The sequence below is a fragment of the Peromyscus leucopus genome, chromosome X, assembly GCF_004664715.2.
Source record: "Peromyscus leucopus breed LL Stock chromosome X, UCI_PerLeu_2.1, whole genome shotgun sequence".
NCBI lineage: Eukaryota > Metazoa > Chordata > Mammalia > Rodentia > Cricetidae > Peromyscus > Peromyscus leucopus.
In genome coordinates this window covers 51,767,501-51,777,297 of record NC_051083.1, presented here as the reverse complement: position 1 = coordinate 51,777,297, position 9,797 = coordinate 51,767,501, and positions in this window count along the sequence as shown.

Sequence of the window (9,797 nt, the reverse complement as noted above, 5' to 3'; positions counted from 1 at the left end):
TTTTGTTTGTTTTTGGTTTTTCGAGACAGGGTTTCTCTGTGTAGCTTTGCGCCTTTCTTGGAACTCACTTGGTAGCCCAGGCTGGCCTCGAACTCACAAAGATCCTCCTGCCTCTGCCTCCCAAGTGCTGGGATTAAAGGCATGTGCCACCACCGCCCAGTTTAAAAAAGATTTCTTAACATTTAGAAGAAATGTTAAATTATCTTCCAACAAGACAGAGAGTAATTTTCTTTAGACTTCATTTCAATCCAAAAAGAGAATGAGAAGAAAAACCTTGTAAGAAACATTCTCTTTATGAATTGCTCAGTTAGTCATTCTATAACAGTCAACTTCCCATCAGGAGAAGATAATTGTCTAAATTGGGGTGGGGTTCCAGATATGCAACATTCAGCAGGGTTCCCTGCTAGACTGTTTGCCTTGAAGGCTTAATGTATTTCTAAGTGGCTTCATTGCTCTTATAGGTAGCTCTTTGTCATCCAGCAACCATAAAAAACCTGAGCTGGCTGTTTGGGGCCTGGGGCCTATGCAGGGACACTTTGCTCAGCCAGGGAGGAGGGGACTGGACCTGCCTAGACTGAATCTATCAGGTTGAGGTGAATCCCCAGGGGAGTCCTTGCCCTGGAGGAGATGGGAATGGGGGATGGGCTGGGGGAGGGTGGGGTGGGGGTGGGAGGAGGGAGGACAGGGGAATCCGTGGCTGATATATAAAATTAAATCAAATTATAAAATAAAAAATAAGTAAAAAACACTGTGCACAGCTATTAGGCAATATAAGGCATTTTCTCAAAGAAGCCTGTAAAAGCCTAAAGGGGCACAGCTGCAAGCTCCGTTTCCTTACAGTTTTGCATAGGAGCTGACATTCAACAAACTCTCAGACAATTTTCCTCCTTAATTTTTTAAAAGCTGTATTTTAAGTTTACCATGACCATCAATTCGAGCTGAAAAAAATTTTTTTCTAGGCAATACTTCCATCCTTAGTGGAAAAACCACCTTTCCCAGAATGCATTTCTCTTATCAGCCCACTGTTATGAGCAATCTTTCAGACTCCATTTCCCATAATTCTTTTCGGATCCAGAAGTCAACTTCCAGTTCCCTTTTACTGGACTTGCTTTCATATTGAAAATCAAGAGCTTTTCCCTTAACTACAGGAGGTATTTGTTATCCCTAAGCTCTCATTAGGACAGGTGTATTTCCTTAATCAGGCCTTTCACCTGACCTAGTTTCTGAGCTGGTTGCATTCATTTGTCCTCATGCACTCAGACAGCGCTTATCACCTCTCCTTCTCACCAGGAGTCAGTGGGGGTGTGATACCTCAGTGAAACCCCCCACTCTATCCCCTACAGACAAAGAGAAGCTTAAACCAGGATTCTAAGTGTAGATAAGAACTTAGACCCCTTTTTCCCAGGTGGCTGTATCTGCTACAGGGACTTTGGAAAACACAGAGTCAGGATATTCGACCAAAAGTGTTAAAAAAGGGAGGCGGGTTAAAATAAATTATATGGTCTGTGCCTTTAGGAACTAGCCTCACAAAGAAAGGGGAGCACTCCTTCCAACCTCCCTGCTGTGAGTGAGAGATTTGGAAGAGCCTCCCTGGAGGCTTGTAAACTTAGAAAACACCTTACTTTTGCATTCTGTACCTAAAGTCTCCAGTGGTGGCTTTTGGGGATGTGATCTAGGCACAACAAGACCCTCACTCTATTGTTTCAAAAAGGGGGCCTTAGACAAAGATATCTCAATATAGACAGACCCAGGCCAGTTTCAAGTCCCCAGAAATCATGGCGCCAGCCCCAGGAACTCAAAAGAACAGAATCAGGATGTCTGATGGTAACCAATTAACCACGAGATGCCCCTCTCCGGAGATAACATGACCAGACCCCAGAGATGAGTTGTAAAACACCTGACAGGGCAAACAGATAAGCTAAAATAAGACAAAGTCCAGGCCCGGGAAAAACTGGACCAATCAAGGATGGACCCGTACTAACCCCCTCCCCTCTAAGAAATTTTATGGGTTTTGCCTATAAAAACTAACTTCCCCAAGAAAGAGTAACTCTTCCCTGCCTCACTTGAGATGGCTTGAGATGAGTTCCCTGTCATGACTTGCAGCAGAAGTAAACCTTGCTTTTGCATTCTGGTATGCTCGTCCTTGGTGGTCTCTCTGGGGGTTACAATCTGGGCACAACAGGGGAAACGGAAAGTGCTTGAAACAAAGCTTTTCAGAAAGGTCTTTGTGTGATGGAAAAGAGAGCTTTTCTCCTGGATAGTCCTCCATTCTGTCCTGGCTTGGCTCCTCCCCCAGATAGTGTTCCTGACTGGGCAGCCACTGCCAAGGCGCAGCTTTACTGCTTTCCCCAGCAGCCCCACCCATAAGGGAGGAATCTACCGGATTCAGTTCCACACTCGAGTAAGCTGTTGACAACTGCAGGAACCCTAGTATCCCTAAAATACACTCAAACTCAGAGGTGCTGGCTAATTGCTTTTCAGCTGTTGGTTAGAAGATACCTGTGCAAGTCTGTAATGTTATGTTGATCACCACATGACTTTCACAGGAAAGACATTTCCACCACAGCTGTCTGTCTCCTTGATGCTCAAATAAAATTAGTTATAATATTAAATTAATAAAATAGCATCTTTTCAGTTTGTAAACATATTTTCCTTGAAAGATAATGCAAAGTAGGAGAAATTGAATGATAAATCCTATTTCCAAGTGAAAATGATATATTGCTATCTCTTTTGTTTTTCCTTTTATTGCATGTGAAATTATTTAGTTTACTCTGAGGACCAAACATTTTTTCATAGCAGTTTCTCAGATCAACAAATGAATGTGAGAGAATAGCTTGAATGTCAGTTATCAGTCATGGATATTAAATGAATTCATGATATTCATGTGTCAGTCTCCTGAGTACAAGTCAAAGGGTAGATGATTTACTGTTAAGAATTATTTTCTCAAAATATTTTAACAATATTAATGTTAAAATACTTAATAGAGAGTATAAAACATTAAATACTTATGTGTGTATCCAAAGAAACATTTTCATCTATCTGGAAGAGAATTAATAATTCAAGTTAATCAGTAATCAACTGAATATTTTATAATAAAACTTGATGTACTATGTATATGTATATATTATTTGAAGTTACATGCATCTTCATGTCCTCACCAGTTATCCATTTGGCATAATATCTTGCAGTATTGCCTTTTAAGTGTATTATAGAGGTACCAGATAATGTAATAACAGTGACATTTACTTTAAAAATCTGGTGTGTGTGTGTGTGTGTGTGTGTGTGTGTGTGTGTGTGTGTGTGTGTGTGATATGTGACTATGAATTTTTAGGCCACGACAGAAGTGTGAAGAATAGAAGATAACTTTGTGGGGTCTACTTTTGTCCATATTCATATGGTGAACCAGATGAGGTCACAGCCTTGTACAACACAGACATTTCTAACAGAGCTGTCTCATTGATGCTGAAATAAGATTATCTGAAATATTAAAACAATAAAATATTGTTTTTTTCTGATTGAAAACATATTTTCTTTTAAAGATAATGGAAAATAGGAGACATTGACTAATAAATACTATTTGTGAATAAAAAACTATATACTGATTTAAAAAAAAAAAGAAGTGAAGATACAATGCTAACAGAGAGGATTTGCATTGCTTCAGGGGATCTTTGAGCTAGGGTGATTATGAGCAACCTTTTCATTCTGATAGATGCCCACCCAGAAACAAAGCCCTTGACACCTCAGCTCAGCTGCAGCCTAAAGGCTCAACTTTACTGCTTCCTCCAAGCCAGCAGTTTCCTGTCCCATTCAGCTCCCTGTGGCTCTTTGCCTGCACACTTCCAAGCATTTATGGTTAAGTTCTATTTAACTTCAGCGGATTCTGACTGCTGTTTTTTACTGGCTAGAAGAGACAGAGCTTAGAAGAGAGATTTTTGGGAACTCAAGCCCTGATTTCCCCATTGCAGGGAGGATTTTTAAAGCTTCTATTGCTTCCTTCTCACCAGCAACCCTTCCCCCAGTCTCTTCACCTTTCAAGGAAGCTGTCCCTGCTTCAGTTTCTGCCTTCACTTTTTTACTAGGTTATAACCATAGGGAACTTCTGGCTGCTGATTTTCCTGACTTGACAGAAAAACAGAACTAAGCAGAGATGTTTTGGCCTGTTTCAAGAGGTCTTTCTACTTTTTTCTTAGAGTGAACCATGGGTAAGTTCTTGCACTCTTCCAGGTGAATATAATTTTGCCCTTACAGAAAGAGAACCTGAGAAATCTGAGATGCAAAGATCTAAAAGGCTTTTTAGATTTTAGAGAGAGATTACTAAGAGAAAGCTTTTAGTTTTTGAGAAAGATCACCACATTTCCCCCAAACTTCTATTCTCTAAACTTTTTGGCTTCAATGGCCAAAAGGAAATTAGTTCTCTTGGTAATGTGTTGTAAAGTTTTCTCAGGCATTGCTAACAGAGCAGAGGATTTTTGTTTCATCTGCCTGCATCTGCTGCAGGGAAAATCTCTTTACAGTGCTGCTTGGATTTAGAATTTTAGCTCTCCCCAGGCCAAAAGCTTCCATAGGAATCTTTTTTCTACCTGATAGGCTCAAAGAGGAGCTTTTTCTGCCTGTTAACCTCAAAGAGGATAGATTTTTCCCTGCTTGTGTTCCTAGCCCCAAAGTTAGAAAACTAAAGAAATAGTTTCTGAAAATTAAAGACATAGTTTCTCTGCCTTGTAGTTTATTCTAAGTTTTTCTTTCTATATTCCTAATCCAATATTTCTATGTACTACCTTATTCTAAATTCCTTCCTGTATTATATTGCTACACGATACCTTCCTTGTTTTTCATAGATAGAAATTAAGAGAGAGACAGAAAGAGAGAAATCTTAATAGAGAAGATTATACACTGAAGCCTTATATTTGGTCATCTTTCCAGTCTTTTTTTTTTTTTTTCAAAACCATACCTGCCTAACTATTTTAACTGACAGGACCTAAACTTCTACTTTTGCCAAATACTCTGAATATATATATTCTTTTTGTCTTAGTACATGTTCAGTGGTGCGATCTCTGGGGAGGGGACATCCCTCACTCTCACAGCAGGAAATATTAGTTGGAAGGATAGAGGGGAGAGAAAAAGCTAGAAAGTTCAGGAGAGACTCTGGAGGGCCTGGATCCCAATCAATCAGGCCCTGACTTTCTCTGCCCTAGAGTATATAAAGGAATGCCAAGGCATGGAGCAAAAGACTTTCCCCCAGCACAGCCAAGTGCAGACCATCTCAGACACCTGTACTCAGGCCCGTGGTCCAATCATCTTCCTTATGCAGCCCTGTTGGGCAAAGCCACTAGGAAACTTAAAAATGGGCTCCAACAACCATTTTCCCTAATATCAAACAATCAGCATCAAAAACGTACATACAAGTAACATTGTACAGACAAATTATATATTTAGTGTGTGTGTGTGTGTGTGTGTGTGTGTGTGTGTATAAAACAACAATTACTTTTTTAAAGAGGCCATGAATTTGAAAGAGATCAGGGAGGAGTATATGGGAGGGTTTGGAGTGAGGAAAGAGAAAGGAGAAATAATGTGATCACATTATAATTTCAAATAAAACATGAAGTGAAATTTCATATGAGTCCTGTGATTTTCATCTTAGATAACTATCCCATGAAAATAAACTTATATAATAATCTTAAACCAAAGAGCCCAGGAATTATTCAGAAACTGAATCATCCACTAAACTAATTCTACTATAAAATTTTAAAAAATGCAACAATTTGGATAAAGGTTCAGAAAGTTGTGCCAGGTAGAAAAAAGACCCATTCTCACAGTTATCTATGGGACATTGTTTATATAACTGTTTTAAAATTAAAAGATTAAAATAATGGAAAACAGATTAGTCATTGTTGAAGATCACAAAATGTACCATAGAGAAATGAAGGCAAGGTGGGTGGGAATGATAAAAGAATCTTAGGTCAAGAGAATTGCTATCTACCTAGGCTAAGTTAATGGTTACACAAATTTATACATGTGGTGAAACTGTGTAGAGTGTAAATATACATACCTATTTTGTACTCTCAAAAATGAGGACAATCTGAAAAGCATTAATGATTGTATCAAAGGCAATACCTTGTTTGTAATTATGCACTACATTTTTACAAGATATAAGCAAGTGGAAAATAAATGAGAATGAAATTGTGTAAAGAAAAGAAATGTCAGCATTATTTCCTACAGCCACAAGGATTGCTACAATTTATATTATCTTAATTTTCAATTAAATACATTGTGAACACTATAATAAAAGCTACAATAAAAGCTATAATGAAAATATTCTTTTATCTATGACACCAGTACTTTTTCTGTGACAAAGCCAGATGGAAACAAGATATTAAAACTCAATACATAAATCACTTCATATGCCTCATGATTTTCAATGAATGACTTCACAAAAGTCTGATGTTATCTCTATTAGATAAACTTTTTCCTATTTTAATTTATGTTTAAGTAGTAGTAGTGTATGGGAAGCTTTTTCAAATGCTAGGAACAAGTTGATATTTTAAAAAGTTAATTTACGTCTTCAGGTTAATTTGTCCACAATACTAACTGAACAAACTGAATAGTGAATTTAAAAAATAATTTTAGCTAATATATGTGTGTGTGACATGTATATGTAAGACACACACACACACACACACACACACACACACACACACACATGTCTTAAACCTGTTATATGTGAGGTAAATAAAATGGTTTATCTCATTAACTGCCAAATTCATGTAGGGATATCTGATTCACATAGATGTGTTCATAAGTTTTCTATGAGAAGCACTTAAACTCCATATACAATTATAAGTTACAATTGATTTTAAGATAGTTGAGAAACTGAAAACCATTTTAAAATAAATGTCACCATCTTCAAATAACAGATATTACACAATTATAGAAAACTTCAACTGGATAATGAAAAATTACTTAAAAAATCAATATAGTAATAGTAAGTTCACCCCAGGGGTCTTTGAGCTCCCTAATCATGGGTTATTGGACAGATTTAAAATACTAGGCATATATTTCTTTCTATGCAATTTGCCTTAAATCCAGTCAGAAGGATTTGACTATGCACATAACATTCATGCCACTATTATACCCATGGACATATCCTTCCTTGTTAGTCACTGCTATGGTTCACAGGGCAGTTAGACTGTTGATGCCTTTCTTTCTCCAACAGTCTACATATAACCTTCTGGTAGTGAGAAACCTGGCTATCAGGGAGGAAGCTTACTTGTCAGCAGAAATTTTATTTTTTCATGTCATATGCCCAATGTATGTGGTGTCCCCAGCAATAGGATCTTATCATTGAGTTTTGGTGGGTAATTAAGACCAGAAGCAATAATTTGTATTGTTTAGGGAGTTTCCTTGACACCTCTGACTCAGGGGAGGAATCACACCCTTGGCACTAGGCTTTTGTTTAACAACCTATGTCTTCTGTGAGGAGAATTAATCCCTGTGTAGGTTAACTCCAAATTATACCCTTCTACTTAAACAATACATACATGCATACACACACATAAATCCTTCTGTCTCTGTATTTCTGTCTATGTCTCTCTCTGTCTCTCTATCTCTGCTTGCTCCATCTATCTATCTATCTATCTATCTATCTATCTATCTATCTATCTATCTATCTATCCATCCATCCATCTATCAATCTATTTATCTAACTACCTACCTACCTCTCTCTCTCAGGTTTCCATATAGATTTTTTTTTCAAATACTCTTAGTATTATTTCCCTTCCTAACCCTTCTTCTGGCCTATCCTCATATTCCTCTCCACACTTAAACCTCCAACACCATTATTCCTCTGTTTTTGGTTGTTTTTTCTCTTTTGGGGAGCCCGTCACCCAGCTCCCAAGTAAATCACACACTGAGGTTTATTATAACTTATAAATGCCCAGCCTTAGCTTGGCTTGTTTCTTGTCAGCTTTTCTTAACTTTAAATTATCCCATCTACCTTTTGCCTCTGGGATTTTACCTTTTTCTGTTTTTGTATTTCTTTCTTTCTTTCTTTCTTTCTTTCTTTCTTTCTTTCTTTCTTTCTTTCTTTCTTTCTCTTCTCTCTCTCTCTCTCTCTCTCTCTTTCTTTCTCTCTCTCTCTTTCTCTCTCTCTTTCTTTCTTTCTTTCTTTCTTTCTTTCTTTCTTTCTTTCTTTCTTTCTTTCTTTCTTTCATCATTGCTGGTTGTGTAGCACGGTGGCTGGCCCCTTGCATCCTCTTCCTTCTCTTGCTCTTTCTTCTTTTCCATTTCAATTTGCAGCTGATAAAATTTCATTGTGTGCATAGTACCACATTTTCACTATTAATTCATCATCTTATGGACATCTAAGCAGTTTCCATGTCTGTTGCAGGTTGTGTTTCTGTTGCTGTGATAAATATTCTGACCCAAAGCAACCTGAGGAGTAAAGGTTTTATTTCAGTTTATAACTTCAGGTCAAAATCCATCATTGATAGAATTCAGGGAAGGTGCTCAAGCCCAAACAAGAGCAGAAATTATGGAGGAATGTTGCATATTATGATTGCTTACTGGCTTGTGGTCAGCTAGTTTTTCAATACAGTCCAAGCCCATATCTCTAGGGATGGTGCCACCCACATCAATCATCAACTAGGACAATCTATCAACATGGCCACAAACCAATCTGATCAAGGTATTTTTTCAGCTGAAGTTCCCTCTTTCTAAGTGACTCTAGGTTATATCAAGTTGATAGTAAATCCTAAACATGAAAGTGCCTAGTTTTTGTGAACACAGTAGCTGTGAATATAAATGAACATGTGTCTCTATAGTCAAAAAGAGTCTTGTGGGTACATGCCCAAGAGGTAGTATATCTAAGTCATATGCAATCTCTGATACTTTTTGAGGAACTACCACACTGATTTCCATTGTGACTGCAACAATTTTTACTTCCACAAACAGTGCATGAGTAGTCACAATCCCCTCATCCTCAACAGCATTCGTTGTCTTTTATTATTAATCTTAACCATTTTGACCAGTATTATTCTGCTAAGCAGACATAGTATCAATCAATCTACCCTTTATGCCCATAGATTCATTCTCAAACTGTGTGATAGAAATTTCATTGTATAGTGGATGATGGTTATGTAGTAATTCACAGATTATCAAAGTGCAAGGAATAAGTTTATTTGGTGTGCTCATCTACAAATGGGGCAATTCTATTGCCCTCCTCTACCAAGGCTCAGGGACCATCATGGAAGTGGGAATAAGAAGACAGTTCGAGCCACAGGTTAGAGAGAATCAGAGCAAGAGTGTCTCTTGGATATTATAGGTCCTTTGCAATCATGAACTGACAATTTCTGTGTTTGCCGGCATAAGACATGCACAAGATCCAGCCTGTCAACATTCTAGCACAGAGGAAGAAGAGACTCATGAATATTGATGGCTGTTTGAGGAATTATGGTTACTTTATGGGGGAGGGAGGGTTTGATTTCTTTAAGGGTATGGTCCTGGTAAGTTGTCCATATACTAGTGCATAGCCCTGCACCCATAAATGTATTGCACCACAAATTGAACTTAGTGAAGGGTATTTTAAAAAAGGACAGGAATTTGAAAGGGGTAGGAAGGTAGGAGGTGGATCAGGGAGGAGTTGGGGCAGAATAGGGGGCAAATATGTTCAAAATCTATTATATGAAATTCTCATAAATTAATAAACATATTATATTAAAAATACTCAAAGGAAAGGATGAACTAGGTATAAATCTGATGAGAAGTTCTTATGTGAATGTATTTTTTTTGTTATTTAGCTCTAT